Raw genomic sequence first — 16584 nt, forward strand, 5'->3', positions numbered from 1 at the left:
ACTGTTCCAGTTGTTGTTTTTGCTCTAATTTTAAACCCACACACACACATTCAGCAACAGTCAGGATTATATTTGTCTGAGTAAATACAAAGCAATGCTGAGACAATGAATGTTCCATATTTCAAAAACACCACAGACTGTGAAACAGGAAGACAAAGAGAACTAATCACTAAATTCAACACCAAGACACACCAAAGAACTGTGAAAGCTGTACGGACTTGTTTCACTGTGGATTCTCACAGGTTCTGAACACAATCGTAATAAATGCACTACTGGAGGACACTATTGTGTAGAAGCATGACCATCACTTAAATAGCAGATACTTAGTGGAGACACAGCACAGGTCGACAGCGTCCAAACCCCAAAAAAACTACCAACTTGTTCCAGCAGATACACAGCAGCTCCTGTCCACGCTGCTCTGATTCAGATTGTGAAAAGAGTCCAGTGATAAACGAGAGGTCTTATCTCTGTTTCTTACCCTGATGAGCAGCGCCGTTAGCGACTCCATGCATAAATCTCAGAGGCGAACAGAAAGGATCAGAGCATTCAAGTGTAAACTAGGGCAGAGCTTCAGCACTGTATACCCTCTAGATACGCTACTCTGGAAGCAAGTCCTGTGGAGGAACAAGCGATCACACACTGAGGGAGACACATGCTGCTCTCTGTCATCTATCACAAATACACAAAAACACAAATTCAAAACACACACCTGCTCCGGCCAGTCCAGTACCATCCAGTCCTGTCCGGTCCGCTCAGATCCGGTCCTCTGTGCTGGCAGAGTGAGGAGCTCGTCTCACCCCCCACGCAGCCCGGTGCAGACAGCTCACTGTTATAGATGCACTGACAAGTGAAAGGAGGGAGGCGTGGTTTCACATGAGATAAATAAAAGAGGGAGGGAAAGAGGGAGGAGAGAGGCTCCCTCAATCTACAATTCAATTTCGCCCTCACTCCCTTTTTCAACAGCGTTCTGTCACTCTTTTATTTCTCTCTTCCTTTAGTATGTTCTTGCTGTTATTCTATCGCTCCTTCTCCTTTTCCATCCTCCTCCCTGTGTGTTATTCTCCACTGACTCTCTCTGTTTCCATTAGTTTTAGTCTTTCTTCTCCTGTGTTGCTTCCTGTTTCTTCTCTTTCTACTTAACTCTGCCTCTTCCTCTCTTTTTCTCTAGCCTCTCATTCATGGGGAAGTAGTGTGTGTGTGTGTGTGTGTGTGTGTGTGTGTGTGTGTGTGTGTGTGTGTGAGACAGTGAAACAGGGCAGCTCCGGCCATCTGTTGGAGCCTGTGAGCTTCACCTATTCACAGTCTCATAAAGGCAGAGGCACACAGAGGACTGAGAGAGAAAGGAATGGGAGGGAACGAGGGATCAATCTTAATGCAGGAGGGGTGGGGAGGGAAGGCACAGCCTGGCACACACACACCATATCTATCAGGCTGGCACCTCGGAGGCGAGCTGGCGTGGGCACGCCTGCTCACTGGGTCCAGGCAGCACAGGGGATTTGGCTCACGGTGCACGGGCATGCAGATAGAGAAGAAACGCACACCCAAATCAATTTATACCAAAGCACACAAAAGGCATATATATATGGGTGAGTTCACACACTCTCGCGCAAATCCACAAAACCAATTTCCTCTTTGACAAAACAAACAGGATCTATCAAGACGGATAATCCTACAAACTCAAAGAGACAAGGGGGACGGAAGACAGGGGACGATTCTACAAACTCCCACTGACGCACATACAAAGCCTGCCCCGAATCTTTCCATCTCAGCAGAGCTAAAGTAGGCATTTTCCTGCCCAGCTTAAGCCAGGTATTTCTCCTGAGTGCCGGTGTCACTTCCCATCCCTGACCAGGAGGGAGAGGTTCTGCGGAGGGTGGCGGAGGGCGGAGGCATCCATCACTGTCCGCGCCAGCCGTCCCATGATGGATGCGCCTGTTTATCCCTCTCTGCAGGTTATTTAGATGCAGTCACAGCCAGAGAGATTAGTGATGGAGAACCTCTGCACCTCCTCACCTCTCCTCCCACCCCATCAAATCAATAACACTCTTATCTATTATCTGCATTTCGAGGTATTTCTCCATGGAAATTTGAAGCAGGGGGAGAAAGAGAGATTAATTGTCCACCCCCTCACAGTGTTTTCAATTACAACCTCTGCAATGGATCATCTATCTGTCAGCTTGGCACACTACGGTATTTGTGTCACTGCAAGGAGATGAAACCATGCGGCTTTGAGAAAATCAAACAGTATTATTCTGGCCATGACTGTCTCAATGCAGATGCAAAACAAACTATTCAGAGCGGGGGGGATTTGCATGGCATTTGAGGATAAAGACAATTATATTTCCTGCTTCGACGTCAGGTGAATTCACCACTAATCCTGGTAGAATAAAAAAAGTATTGTCATTCAAGCTAATTGGAACCATGAGCCCTTTGTAAGAATGGATTAGCCTGTTCTAATGCTATTCATAATCATCTTAAAGCAAAATATACTGCCGGAAAATTATTTATTTCTCCACTGTATGCATATCAGATGATGTCTGAGACTCTGGGACTGCTTACATAAAGAAGCCATCTAGCTGCTCTAACATGCTGGATTACAGACAATGCCCCAGAGACGGCCATGTTTTTCCTGAGCGGTGCCGACATGCCAACACAGCAGCCCAGTGACACCACTTTAGGGCATGGTTTATTCATGCTCCCACTCCGTCTGTGTCGCTCGCTCTCACGCACATTTAAGCTGTGTCATACCATACGTCTGATTGGGTTTTTACATTAACAGATGTATCCTCCATGAAACCAGTATATATGAACAGGGTAAAGTCTCCGTATGTAAACTACAGACTGATATACTTGTATTCAGACCCTGCTGGCTTCAAGGGGATTCCCACAGAGGGACAAAGAACGATAAAAAAAACAAGATACGCATAAAGAATAGAAACGCCAACAGAGAGACACATGTGCACTTTAAAAGCACAGGAAGGGTCCAGACCTTGGGGAACGCATTTTTTGCTTTTCTGTTTTCTGCCTCATTGGAGACAAAGTAGGTGAGGCCTTGTGCGCAAACCATGCATGATAGTGGCGAGGCAGGTGCATAAATAAGAATGAATGATTTCTATTCTGATAGCGCAGAGAGATAGCTATGCTTTATCCCGCTGAGATCTTGTCCTTGGCTGGGAGTGCGCTTTCACAAATGAAATTGTTCCTTTTCTGCACTGTGTGTGCCAGGCTGATAAAAATATCCCCTGTCAGCGGGCTGCGTGAAGAGGGGAGGACTCCAGTGCAAATGAGGCAAACCCCCTCACTGTCTTCTCCTCAACGCTGGCTCTCTATCTCCAAAAAGCTTATTATTCTCTTGGTCTGGGCTAGTTGGTTCAAGGCTGATGATCCCTCATCCACCACCACCCACATCCCCCTGCACCCTGCTCTCCATCCATTCTGTGTGAATATCCAAGTGGGTCCTGTGCAGAGACAGCTCTACATCACCATGGCTACATTATGAAGAGAAACGGAAATAGAGAGAAGAGCAGAGAGAGAAAAAGAGAAGAAGAAGAGCCCAGGAGCTGACAATGTGGTGACACAGGACTGACAGAACTGAGGGTGAGAGAAGTTCTGGCACTGTAAAACAATTCTCCTGAAAATAGCACCGCGGCTACTGCAGGTATAGAACCTCTGAGCATGTGACTTCAGAGGCAGTCAGACACTTTATAACTACCCCATCCTCCTGCTCATCTCGCAGGGTCTGAAATTAGCAGCCGCCACCCGCCAAATGTGGGTGAATTGTTGGCAGTGGCGGGTAAAATCGTCAGGCCATCCGACGGGAATAGAGAATCAGTTCCCATTGAGAACTGGCTCCTAGTTGTCCGAATCCTTGGAATCTCATGCCTCCATGATATCGAATCCTCAGTTACGCATGCACAATGATGCAACGGCATACGCACACTGTATCATGTTTCAGTTTGTTTGAGAACGGAAACACGACGGAGAGAAAAAAAAAGTGCTCAAAAGCATGGCGCCACTAAACCTGAGGGACGCAAACTATTTTCCTCTGATAATGCGACATTGTTAACAACAAATCTGTTTTGAAATCCGCAGGAGGAGAGTTAGTATTAGTGCTCTTAATTATTAGTTAATTACTTTATAGTTTTCACCAATTGTTTTGCACTGAATTTCTGAGTGGTGGATGTAAGAAACACAATTTCGTTTTTATGTGGAGCATAAAAATTACAAATAAAGGAATCTTGAATCTTGAATCTAGTAACGTTGCCTGTTAGAAGTCGGTGTGCAGCAGAGTCCTGCTTGTCTAAATAACGGAGCTACTAACGTTAACAGAGGTTCATTATGATGCGTTCAGAGTCTGTCCAGTAAAAATGAGTATTGGGTGGAGGTAAATTCTAACTTTATCATGATGTGTACAAATGTAATCTCGTAAAATTAAGTCTTTGTGGAGAAACTTTTACAGCAATATAAAATAGATAATAGTAGAGGAAATTATGACCTGTTTAAAGGGACTGTTTGTAACATTTTACAGGTATAAATGTACCGCGTCGGGATCCCATGCGCGCACGCGTATGCGTGCTCGCGTGTGGCTACGCTGTTCAGACCGCTCCTCTGCCTGCTTGTCTTCACTGACACAACGCGCGCGTTTTCGCTCCACCTCACGTTCATGCGCGCTCACTCCACACTGCAGGAGAGTTAGTTTAGCTCTGAGAATATCTAGTGAATGTACAGAGGACGTTTGTGCAGAAATAACTGTTGCAGCTCCTCCAGACCAACAGAGGTTTTCAGTGTCTTGTGAAGTGATGGGGCTTCGCAGCGAGAAACGTTATCGTCTCAGGTGAAATATAGAGTGATATTGTGGTTTTAGCTGACGTGTGTCGCCTCACTGTTTTGAGCGATGCTCGTTCATGTCTATTTAGAGCGAGCAAGCGTGTCGCTGCTAACAAGCAATTCTGAAAGTTACAAATAGTCCCTTTAACTTCCTAACTCTAGCTCTAAGTAGCTTATAATACATCATTAAAATTACAGATGCCAGGATTGTTTTTAATCAAAGCAAATATTTAAATAAAAAGACAATCTTTTATTTCCTAATCATTTGAATTGTGTTTTTATGCAAATAACCACTATAGATGACAATAACAAAGTAGAGTACAGTACATTCCCTCCCTGGAAAAATAGGACTCCCCTGGAAGCTACGGTATAATTTGAACTCTGGAATTTACCATGCATATAATGTTTTTTGTTTAAAATATATCGAACATTGAATGACATCAGATCTAAAATGTTATTCCTTCATTTAGCGCATAGATTTCAAAAGGCAGACAAAAAAATATTTGCCTGCTACAGTGGTAGGCAGTGAAAAAAGTTAATTTCAGACCCTGTCATCTTGTACAGACTCTAATATACTACAAACATGTATCTGGTATGTGTTAAAACACAATGACCAGACACAAACATCAGCAGATTAAACCTATGTCCAGACTCCAGAGGACAGCTTTCTTGGCTGTTTACAAATGTAAATGGTCGAATGAGTCTCGTTCTGCAGCTGTGCTCATTGCTCCTGGACCACGTTACCTCCGCTCTCGCTCCCATGGTGCAGAAGGCCGTCAGCATGCCAGGCATGGATTACCGGAATACATCATTACATCCTGGCAATGATGCACGCCACACATCGTCCTGTCATGTCTAATGTATTCTCCTCTTATTTATTTCATCCTTCCTGTCACCATCAAATCACACGCTCCCATTGAAAATATGAATAGTTAATAAGTCAACCATCATTTTCCAGCAGTTGGTTTCCATATCCTGAGGTGATGTTACAATTCATTAATGAATGTCCCACTACTCAGAATGGTACAATTAAAAAGAATAGAGGCTTCAGCAAAGTTTCCTCCATCGCAGATTTCAGATTTAATTGCTAAGCTTTTGGTCATAGACGTTTTTCAGACTGAAGAAAGTCTAACTAGTCTCTGACTAAAAGCTTTGCAATTAAATATGAAATCTCTAAAAGGGCAACTCTGAAGAAGCCATTATCCTCCTTAATTGTACTAGATTGTGTGTAGATTTCCCTCCAGCAGGGAAAGTTTTCCTAGTTCTTATTACAGCAACTCTGGAAGCGACAAGGACAAATGAAAACAAAGACAGAAATGCAGACAGACACAAAGCTAGGGAAAAATAAGAAAGGCCAATATGGTTTCCTAGTTGTGTGTGAATATAGGGCTTTCAATCGATTAAAATATTAAATTGTGATTAATCACATGATTGTCCATAGTTAATCGCGATTAATCGTAAATTAAACGCTAATTTTTTTATTTGTTCAAAATGTAGCTTAAAGGGAGATTTGTCAAGTATTTAATACTCTTATCAACATGGGATGCAAAAATGTATCTATATATGTATTATTGGAAATCAATTAACAACACAAAACAATGACTAATATTGTCCAGAAACCCTCACAGGTACTGCATTTAGCATAAAAAATATGATCAAATCATAACATGGCACCCTCAAGCCCAATAGATAACAACAGCTGTCAGTGTGTCAGTGTGCTGACTTGACTATGACTTGCCCCAAACTGCATGTGATTATCATAAAGTGGGCATGTCTGTAAAGGGGAGACTCGTGGGTACCCATAGAACCCATTTTCATTCACATATCTGGAGGTCAGAGGTTAAGGGACCCCTTTGAAAATGGCCATGCCAGTTCTTCGTCGCCAAAATTTAGCATAAGTTTGGAGCGCTATTTCGCCTCCTTCACGACAAGCTAGTATGACATGGTTGGTACCAACGGTTTTCTACTTTCATATGATGCCAGTATCTTCACACTACTACTCCCTAAAAATCACAATACGGTTAATTTGTTAAAGAAATTAGTGGCGTTAACGTGTTATTACCGCGTTCATTTTGACAGCCCTAATATATATATATATATATATATATATATATATATGTATACAGTATATAGCCTATATACAGTATATGCTATGAGTATGTCGTGATTTTACACTGGAAAAATGTCAAACTGAAGAAAAATGCCACTTAAGTCTTAAGTGTGATGATGTTGGACCCTGTTGTCCCACAATGTAATGCACAACAGCGATGAAGGAGCTCCTGACAGCTGGAGTAAAGTGAAAAACTTTAGAAACCTTTTTCACAGCGCACATTTTGATTATCATAGCAGGATAATCATCGGTGATACTAATAGTATGAGATGTCCTGGTAGCTATATCGTGAGCCCACCATCATGGCCATGGCACTGAAACACCTGAATGGAGTGCAGTGATTGTTATTAATCACACCGGTCTTTGGAAAAGCAACATTTTTAGGTGAGAAGTTCAAGTTTTCATTTTTAAAATGTTGTTCCCGAGCTGCAGCTTCATTGATATCCTATGAAGCTTGTTTAATTCATTGTTAGTACAAAACAGTACACAACACTGATTTCTTGTGTACTCTATCTGCCAAAACAGTGTGCTGTCAACATTAGTAAATGGAGTATTAGCACATAGTAATTAGAAGTGGGACACCCTGCCAGTCTCACGACAGGAGCCCATGTTGTTTGATGATCAGCCAGCAGGGGGAGGTGTACTCAGGCCTGGAAGGAATATATCTTCCACTGTGCATTAGGGCTGTTAAAAAACTTTATTATCACATTACGCACTGATTAGAAAATAAGAATTATATCTTATTAGTATCTAATTGTTTTCATTGAAATAGTAATGCTGGAAACTGTCTGCTACCTTTTATTTTGTTTCGGTTCCCTCTTATTCCTGGACGCACTGAGCTGTCATCGTTTGGAGCCAGAGTTTGGCTTTGGAAATAAAAGTCAGCCTTTAAAATAGTGCTTCCTTGTAACCTATTTAGTTATTGTTGAAAGAATCCCTTCAAAAAATCTTTTACAAATCACTGTTATACTTTAGGGAAGAATCGAAATTGAAATTCTGTTGCATCAAATCATGAGCAGGATGTGACATTTTTATGATGAACTGAATCTTGCCTGAAAGAAATGAAACCAAATTGAACTGTTATTGGATTCCATCTAATATAGTGCAGGCACATATTTTTTCTCTATGTTGAGAAAGAGAAGAAAAATTTAAATCTAGTCGACAAATGAGCAACATTAACTATCAAACTTGTAAAGTTTATTCAACTTGATCTGCCTGTTCATTAATTCACACGGTAAAGGAAGTTGTGGTAAAATAAACAGAGCATATTGGATCCATCACATGCACACACACAAACACTTGGTTCCCATCTGTCCATGCACAGCAGGCATTGCAGAGGTTGGGGAACCGTTACCAGACCGTGGGATCTGCAGATCAAAGAGCTCCCCCCCCCGCCGAGATCTGCGGTCCCGAGGAACACAAGCCGCTATGGGCCAGAGCCAGCTTCACATCTCCAGCTAATTAACTAAAACCCCTTTGACGCCGTGTTATTTGCATTCCTAATGTACAGCACTCAGTGTAATATCTGCCACACATATTAAACAAGAAGCGCTTGTGGGTTTGTCTAACAAGGCACCCCAGTGTTTTTAGCACAAATACATTTGTAATCACTTTAAGACGTTGTGAGGGCGGCTACACGGAGGAGTTGAATTACTCGGAAACAGGAGTGAATTTTACGATACAATTAAACGTACATTAGTGTGAACTTGCTCGGTGCACATGTTCAACTTTCGGTTTAACCTTGATCGACACAAGCATGCTCGTACTTATGAATACGGCACACAAGTATGCACGGCACACAGTCACATGGGACCCACACTGAAAAGACACACCTTGCCCCAGTGAAGTTTCAAGTGCCCTCAAGTGCAGCCTTCCAATCTCAGCACTCAGCGCAGTGAGAGGAGAAGGGCCTGAATTATAAATCAAGGGGCTTTAAACGGCTATGTAGAATAGATTAGCAAGCTGCCGTGTTTGGTGTCCTCAATAATTAATTACTTGTTTGTACCAGACTGGACCTCGCTCCCTTTTTTGTATGGCTGTCGGTGTCTGCAAGAAACAAACACTCGTTGGCATGCAATCAGGAGCTGTCAGGGTGTGAGGGGGGCTCCTGAAGAGTCCGGTGTAGGGACTGACATCACAGCGAAAGGTCACTGCTGCAGGGGGGCATTCAGAATGTGTGAGTATGTTTATTTTTGTACTTGTGATGACTAAATATCCAGAAAGTAGAGGTGGGGGGAAAAAATCAGTGCAGCATAGTGTTGCGATATTTTGCATGGCAATTTTGTAATGATACACGGACGTCAGGTATCGATCATTTATCACATCAACTAGACATGCACCGATACCGATACCGGATCGGATATCGGGCTGATAATGACTCAAATAGCTGGATCGGGAATCTGTGACAATGGTGCCGATCTATTCAATTCAATTCTATGTTTGTATACTATATAGATTATATATATTATGAGACTACAGAGCTGTAGCAGATCCACCAGAGCAGCTTCAAGTGGCAATTGTAAAGTTCAATTCTGCAGAACATCTTTTGCTCAGACAGCTTTTTCTGTGAAAGGAGCGAAGTCTTTGAACTCGCTATCTGATCACTTAAAATCTGCTGCAAACTTTACCACCTTTAAGAGAGAAACCAAATCCTGGTTAATTCAGCGACAAACCTGTACTCATGTCTAGTTTTTCATGTAATGTTTTTAAATGTGTGCTTTATTGTATTTATTTATTTTTCCTGTACCCATTCCTGTTTTAATCTCTTATTTTCACAAAAAGCCCTTCTAGGGACAGGTGTTGCAAATTAGCATCTGCTACAAGCACTATGATACTTGCATCAGATAGCTGTTTTTAAGTTGTCTATGTACATTGTATTGGTCCCTATTAAATAAACCATGACAGAGATACTGGAATTTTAATTCCTGTTTACGTTTTGACCATTTTGTTGCTGCATTAAAAAGGAACACTAGATTTTTTTAAGCCTGAAAACAGAGCCATGAGGAGGTGCAGAAGTGTAGTTATCCCTCAGAGCACTTGAATTATAATATGCTGAAAGGTTATTATGGATTTTTTCCCCAATGATACCAAAAGCATTTTTGCCTACTGCAGGTTTAAGTATGGTGATAACAGCGTATCGTGGGGCCTCTGGTGATTCCCACCCCTACCCGAAAGATTACAAAAAAACTCTGAAAGGTGAGGATGTTTTGTGTTTGAGTTAAGGTTTGTGGTTTGAGATAAGGATTAGATTTGGGTCAGGTAATTGAGAGGGTTATTATGTTTGGAATAATCAGTGTAAAGTCCTCACTGTGTGTGAGACAAATGGTAATTGAGTTTCAGCAGCACTCTGGCAGCATATGGACCTTTCTCTGCCAAAAGTAACACCAGCCAGCTACAGCAGAATGACACCTGTACAGCAGACTGTCACAACACGGCAGACTACGTCGTCTCTCCATTGTGTGTCTTTAAAAATGTAAGACAGACCTCCTCTCCTTATCTCAGCCCTCTGGCCATCTCTCCTCGGCTGCCCTGAAACAGCCCTGTAAGCAGACTAAAGACAAGTGGGAGGATGAAATAGCATCTCCCTCTCCCCCGTGAGGAGCAAAATGATGAATTGTGTAAAATCTTATTTGGCACCTCATATTAAAACAGTCAGAGATTAAGCCAGCAACGCAAAAGACAGAAAAAGAGCTGATGCAGACGGAGTAAAGGAGAGCCCATTAGAGAAATCCTCCTGTCTGTCTTTCCGTCCTGGCTGGGTGACACCTCGCCCTTTAATGAGCCGTCTTAAGTCAAAGAGGACAAATAGCAACACAATAAATTACCGGGCTCATCACTTCCTGCGTGCCTCCACTCAGATACAGCTGAGTAATCTTTCTATCTCGCCTCGCACCATCCAGAATGAGATTCTGTCAAATTACATTCTACAATACTTAGGTCCATTTGCATAACTACATGCGATGTTTCCAGTCAAACTGGGTGACATGTTTTTCTGCAGTTAATTAGATTTTAAAATTACTTTCCAAAAAAATAAAAAAAACAAGACGATTCCTCCTCTGCTTGGTCTTCTATTCCCATTTGGAAGTGACAAGATTAAATTGTGTATAAGGGTAATTGCGTGGCAGTGCTGGAATTAGAGTGGGAGAGAGAAGGTATTTTTGCAGTTAAGGAGCTAATACTCTATTCCAATTTCAGTCTGTTTAGCATGCAGGCTCTGAACTGTTCCCTCTGACATGGCAAACCTCATTAAGATAGAGCAAACTAATTCACTTGAGGGTGAAAGCTAATTCTTCATATCTTTTTTTTTTTTTTTTTTTCTCAGAGATCTAGAGACAAACCGAAATTGGGTCTTGGGGGTATACACACTTGAAGGTAGAGCTCTTTCCCAGCTCTTATCATAACACATTTACTGTAGATTAAAGAGAAGAAGGGAGAGGACATAACCCTAAGATACCTTTGAACTAGTGCTGCCAGAAATAGGGAGGAGGCTGAGCCTTTGTACGGCGAGCCCACTCTGGACAAAACTGTCAAGAGCATGGACATCTGATCTGTTTGGGATCACTCCACTCATGTGTCTATTCCTGCTGATAAAGCAAAGCTAACCTTTTGTGAAGCAGAGGAGGAGAGAGGAAGGAAGGATGGAGGGAAAGAAAGGAAAGGCCGATGCTGGGCCTGCAATGGGCAGACATCTATTAACCAAGCACTCAGCATGGGATATGGCATTTACCGAGAACAGCCAAATGCCATGGCAATTAATCAAGGCCTTGAATGCCAGCTGTATCAATACCCCTTGTAACGGTCGTGAGCGCAGACAGAAGGAAACACACCTCAAAATAGAACTACACTTTTCTCTGTTTTCACGAAGAACACAATGTAGATATCGCACCGTGGCTTGTTTCTAACCTTAATATCGTTTCTATGTCTCAAACTAGGACGCACACAGAGAAATGGAATGAATACATCACTTACACAATCATAGACTAAGGCCTGGGAGATGGCACACATTTTACTCTGCAGGGAGTTGCAAATTGCTTTTGAATAACCAGGGTCTAATTGACAGGAAAAGAATGCTCTGTCACTTCGCTAGTGCGACTGTCATTAACACATTTTTCATTTTGTACACGCTCCGAGGCATTATTGTTTTCTTGGCCCCAATCCCTCCCCGGTGCAGTGAATATGTTTTAAAATGGTTGTGAGCACAATGTTGTTAGCTACACAACGCTCCCCGAGGGGAACAAAACACAAGAACAATTGGCTCATTAGAGGCAGAAACACTTCAAACCACAATATGGCTGGAACACACTCAGAGGAGAGGCAAAGTCAGCGAGCGAGGAGCACAGATGGATGGATAGGAGGGACTGGGGGGGTGGGGGACAAAGGCACACCAATATAGGAGGAGCAACCTTGTGTTCAACACACAGCGGGCTCGGTGTGCACAAGAGAAATACTGCAGCGATGAGGTGACATGACGAGGCTGTAGAGCGATGCGTTACACAATTAGATTATAGCAATGTGATTATAATTTGTATTACCTGCCACGACATACTGTGCTTATAAAGTGGTGGAATGTAACTAAGTACAGAAGTAAAAATGTGAGGTACTTGCGCTTTACTTAAGTATTTCCATTTCATGCAACTTTAGACAACTACTCCACTACATCTCAGAGATACATATCATAGTTTTTACTCCACTACGAATTTGGTGATGTTGAATGTTTGTGATAAGCGCAAGGGCGATGTGTTCCTTTATGTGTTGAGAAACTTCTTAAACTCAGTAGACTATTTAAAACCCCTCTTGGATCAGCTGGAAAATGCATCAACACAAAGCTGAAAACAGGGCTGGTTTTCTGACCTTTTAGAAATACAGACAGCGACGCTGCAAACATATGATAATCTTATAGAAATGATGCATTGCTGCAGATTAAACTACACAACAGTATACAAAGGAGTTAAAATTAGCACAACCATAAACATCTACAGCAGTAAAATGAAACATACACATTAACGCAGTAATATTAATCCAGAAACATCATATATCATAGTAAAACACTGGCGGAGAACTTTTTACAGCACTATGAGTACTTTTACTTTTGATACTTTAAGTTCATTTAGCTGAAAATACATACTTTTACTTAAGTAATATTTTGATAGCAGGACTTTTACTTGCAGAGGAGTATTTTAACAGTGTGGTATTAGTACTTTTACTTGAGTAAATGATCTGAATACTTCTTCCACCACTGTGCTTATAACAAGTTTACTTGTTGTAGGAATAAAGGAATAATCACATGCTTTTTGGACTTTACTCAAAGAGGAAAAGAGCATCACTGTGAGTTTATACACATCTTGATAACAAGATATTTGTAGATGATGACAACAGTTCTTAAAGATGCTAAATGCGAGATTAGAAGCATTTCCGCACGGCTCTTAACATGACGACAGCTGAGCCAGCGGCTCGTTGCAAATGGTACTAACAGCACTAACAGTGAAAACAAAGGTTCTGACAGTTCTGACAGAGCTATGACAGTTCAAACTGGGGTTTAAGTAAGATTAAGTTTAATTGGAAGTGGAGTTTTATAGTCGCAGTCTCACTGACGTATCGTATCATTTCCTGTTAGTACAAAATTATATAGTATGTTGATTTTTTTGTATCAGTATTTTGTACTATTACTGTTGCTAATAAATTGCACTTAAGTGAGCTACAGTGTGCAAACCTTTCTTCTTATTTTCATTGCTGTCTTCTATTGGCCCATCTGCCTACAACGGGTTTGGATGTGCGCAACCACTTTGCGTTGTTTGTACGAACTGTATAGAAATAATATGCAGTATGGATTTGGGACATTGCTGACAGTATGGGGAATGTTAAGTTGCGTAAGTAACTGAAAGTTACAAATAGTACTGTACTTAAATACACTTTTGTGGTACTTCAATTGAGTGTTTTCAGCTTTATACTTCTACTCTACTTCTACTTAGTTTGTGGATAAAGACTTTACATATAACACATAAGAGAAAACAAAAAAATGTGATGCATTACCTTAGATTTATATACAGTAGTCTGGACCAGCTCTAACATTACATTTCTGCTTCTGAAAGGGTCATTATTCATCATGAATACTTTATCTTACTGCTAATACATCTGTACTTTTTCTTAAGGACAACATTTGGAACCTGTAAGGCAGTATTTTTTTTAATTATATCTGAATTCCTCCTCCAGCAATCGTAATCAATAATGAGTTCTTTCCTACCTTGCACATGGATGACCTCTGCAGCACAGCTTCAGCTGCTCTCTGGGTGAGAGACTGAGATCTGCATCCGACAGAGCTGATTCACTCCAGCGTTTGTCACAGGACATCTATAAAAAGAATAACAGAGTATAATTCAGGGAGTGAATGACCTTACTGTGAGAGCCACACTGAGACACAGATGTCCCAAATACACCTAACAACTGGCTGAGCCATACCACTGACATGTGTGTGAGACAAACAGACGGACAGATCAGAGAAACAGTGGAGTATTTTATATCAGACAGCCTGTCTCTCCTTCTCCTCCTTTGGGTGGATGTCTTGGGGCAGACTGGAAGAAGCTCAGGCTACTACAGCTCTTGAGGTCTCTTAATGTTTTGTTCAGAGATTAGAGAAATTATTTTCTAGCACATATCATCTATAATTCATTCAGTCTATTGAATCGCCAAACACCACTCACAGTCTATTAATGTCAAATTCACAGACTTTACAGTGATGAAAGTGTCGCTGTATGATGACACATCAGCAAACACTTGAATTCAGTGTTATATATATATATCTTATAATATATATATATATATTTATATATATATGTAACTTATCTGCTCCAGGTGCATCTTATTTTTCACCTGACTACCTGTTAAAATGGCATAAATCTTGAGTAACGAGGATCATTTTATTAAAGGTCCCCTTTATAAAAAAGTGCGATTTTCATGTTTTTTATTATAAAGTAGGCTTAAGTCCTATATAAATACTGTGAAAGTATCGAAACACTCAATCCACATGGAAATACACACAGCCCGTATTCAGAAACTATACGTTTGTAACAAGCTGTCAGGATTTCTGTCCATTTGTGATGTCACAAATATACAATATTTAGACCCTTTACACAGTTTTAAACATAAACATTCTAAATGTGTCCCAGTTTATTCCTGGTTGCAGTCTATGTGAATGTCATCAGCTGACAGGAAGTAAACATGGACCCAAGCTGTTGCATAGCAACGCAATTCTGTTGCAATTCCGTCAAAATGCGCTAAAACGGAGCGTTTCAGACAGAGGGGTGAATACAGGTACATTCAGGCAGACAGTATGAGGAAAATAAAGTTTTTTTTAACATTACAGCATGTAAACATGTTCTAGCAGAAACACAAAATACAAGTATGAACCTGAAAATGAGCACGATATGGGACCTTTAAGGTTGCTTGTTTGTTTACAGGTGTAGTGAGCTAACTAGTGGGTCACTAGCTGAACTATAAACGTTTGGTCCTACCTTTTCTTTGGCATTATGGACATTTCGAAACACTTTTACAAATACCTTGACACACCAGGTGCTCAGCAAGACATTAATAAAGACAAAATCACACTAATGTGTCTTATTCTACCTAGTTAGTTAACTTACTGTGAGTTTATCTTCCTCCATCCTCTTTCTGGTCTCTGTGGTCCGGGCTAGCATTGTTCCACAGCGACCTCTACCGACTGTCTACTCTCAAGAACTAATAATACAACTTATAAAACTGCATTAACAAGTGACTGACCAAAGACAGGACATTTCTACCTAACGGTTATTCATAATATTTTACAACTCCACATTTTGAGTTTGCCATAGCAGGAATATAAAAGCATATTTGCTGTAAGATTATATAAATATTAAATAAATAACTTTAAAAAAGACATTTACATTCTTTCTATTATTTTTACTTACCCATTTGACACACTAGAGGGCGCCACCAGCTTGGACTATTTTCACAAGTAGTGCAAATCAAGCAGGCAGGACTGGATCTACTTTTTAGTTTCAGTTGACAGGACAGAGGAAAATATGCCATCTGTCATGTGTAAAGGTATTTATAAATAATAATAGTAATAATAATAGTAATAATAATAATAATAATAATAATAATAATGATAATAAAAAAATATGTGCTCATTTGACTGGGTCTGGATTAATTTAATAATATGATTAATATAAAATTAAAATAAAAAATATAAAAATATATAAAATATAATTAATCAATATATATATATATATATATATATATTGATACAACCTAAAAATCCCAAGTTGCGTTAATACGTTAAAGAAATTAGTGTCGTTAAATCGTTAACTTTGACAGCCCTAAAATAAATAGATAAAAGATGCCAATTAAAGACAAATTTCAGACAAATCAGGAAACTCCTTCAGCTCTCTTTCAGATCAAACCATCAGGAGGCTGATTTTTTGATCTGCTCAGATAGCTAGTCTATAATCACAATGAATGGATGCTGCACCACTGGAGAGTGAATTGCTGTTTCCGTTTTTGACACGTATTGATGAGATTAACCGAATTAACCCTAACCGTGGGTGAGAAATCTCAGCTCAAGAAGATTTGGATCATAAACGCCCTCCATCTATCCATTACAGCTGCAAAGCAGT

The 16584-nt window shown here is 40.7% G+C and overlaps 1 protein-coding gene across 7 annotated transcripts in view; it reads right to left on the reverse strand.

The window, feature by feature from the left end:
- Positions 1-14199, reverse strand: part of sulf2a (sulfatase 2a) — a 53084-nt gene extending 38885 nt beyond the window's left edge. For 2 of the 7 annotated variants that reach the window (XM_074660410.1, XM_074659976.1), the window contains exon 1: positions 710-1056. The gene's annotated coding sequence lies outside the window, so the exon portion shown is untranslated. Of the gene's footprint in view, positions 1-478; positions 632-709; positions 1057-14177 lie in introns of those variants that run through there. The other 5 variants (XM_074660324.1, XM_074660055.1, XM_074660493.1 and 2 more) reach the window with 5 other exon arrangements.
- Positions 14200-16584: the final 2385 nt, after the last annotated feature.

The sequence above is a fragment of the Sebastes fasciatus genome, chromosome 1, assembly GCF_043250625.1.
Source record: "Sebastes fasciatus isolate fSebFas1 chromosome 1, fSebFas1.pri, whole genome shotgun sequence".
Lineage (NCBI taxonomy): Eukaryota > Metazoa > Chordata > Actinopteri > Perciformes > Sebastidae > Sebastes > Sebastes fasciatus.